Source organism: Octopus bimaculoides, chromosome 9 (assembly GCF_001194135.2).
Source record: "Octopus bimaculoides isolate UCB-OBI-ISO-001 chromosome 9, ASM119413v2, whole genome shotgun sequence".
NCBI lineage: Eukaryota > Metazoa > Mollusca > Cephalopoda > Octopoda > Octopodidae > Octopus > Octopus bimaculoides.
Genome location: NC_068989.1, coordinates 33,422,171 through 33,424,080, shown reverse-complemented (window position 1 = coordinate 33,424,080; position 1,910 = coordinate 33,422,171).

Here is a 1,910-nt window from a genome sequence, read left to right as displayed (position 1 = left end):
CATAAAAGACACCATTTCGAGTGTGGCCGTTGCCAGTATCGCCTGACTGGCCTTCGTGCAGGTGACACGTAAAAGCACCTACTACACTCTCTGAGTGGTTGGCGTTAGGAAGGGCATCCAGCTGTAGAAACTCTGCCAAATTTAGATTGGAGCCTGGTGTTGCCATCCGGTTTCACCAGTCCTCAGTCAAGTCGTCCAACCCATGCTAGCATGGAAAGCGGACGTTAAACGATGATGATGATGATGATGATGTCACAAAAATTTAGCTAGTAAAACCTCCACATATGACAATGGTGTTTACTTATTCATTAGTATTTTTCCTAAGTTACCAATCAATACATCTGTAATAAACATGAAAACTTCACTCATAGAATGTGTTCCATTAGCTGGAATTGAAATACAGTTGTTATGTTTATTTGTGGATGTCTCATTTCTTATAACTGCATACTTATACACATGTAACTTTTAGTAATAGACTTATATGGAATAAAATCCTTCAAAAATGTATTTGTATTTTCAAACAAAACCAGGAACTTAGGTATTAAGCAATTATACAAAAAAAAAAAGAAAAACCTAGTCACCTATCCAGTAGAGTATGCTAACTTCATTTCTTTCAAGCCTTTGTGTATCCTCTATAGTCAGCCCATGTTTCACTGCCATGTAACACAGCTGTTTGTACACCAGCATCATACAATTTGCCTTTCACTCTGAGAGAGAGACCCTTTGTTATCAACAAAGGTAGTAGCTCTCTGAACTTTGCCCAGCCTGTTCTTATTCTAGCAACTACGCTTTCAGAACTTCGTCACCTAGGTAATAGAAGCCATCTACTACTTCTAAGGATCTCCCCAGACACTTGAGGAAGTCTATTCTCTGTACATTCTTAGTGTTTAATATACCCACACATCTGTCACACGCAAAGACAATTTTCTCTGTTAACCTTCCTATGATACCACTGCACTTCTTATGTGTTCATAGCTTGCACTGTATGGTGTTTCTACCATCACCTTTCCTACCTATTGAGAATGGCCATCTACCTGAAGGGATTTGTGATTTGTATGTTTCCCTATGTACTAGGACTTTGGTCTTTGCTAATTTAACTCTTTGATTCCAGACCTTGCTTCCACACTTTGAATTTCTCCTCTAGCTCAGGTAGTGATTCAGCTATAAGAACAAGATCATCAGCATAGAGGAACTCCCAAGGACAGCTAATCTCAAATTCTTCTGTTATGGCCTAGAGGACTATGATAAACAAGATGGGGCTGAGAACTGATTCTTGGTGAACCCCTACTTGTACATTAAATTCCTTACTATACTCGATGCTGACCTTTACCTTACTGACAGCATCCCTATACATGGCTTGTACAGTCCTCAACAACTACTCATCTATCCCTAGCTTTCACATTGCCCACCAGATGAAGGAGCAGAGGACTCTATCAAAGGTTGTTTCCATGTCAACAAAAACCAGGTACAGAGGTCTATTCTTGGCTAAATCCTTCTCTCGCAGTTGCCTTACCAGGAAGATAGCATCAGTAGTGCTTCTTCTAGGCACACAACCGAAATGCATTACACACACATATATGTTGCTTTCCGAAGAGGCAGTCCCTTGGCTATTTATATATGTGTATGTGTGTGTATCTATCTATCTATCTGTATATATATATATAGATAGATCTCTGGAGATATGCTGTGATTGAGAAGACCCAGCAAGTAAAGTGAGATCACAGCCATAGCCTATACCAGTGTCGCATAACCAGCCCATTTAAAAAGTACCTTTGAATTGTCAGGCAACATGCCATACTTGAGGAGACCTATTGAATCAAGTAAAATCAAAATTACAATCAGAAACACAATCAAATTGAACTCAAAATGGAAATTGTAGTTGTGGCCAATGCCAGTACCGCCTAGCTGGC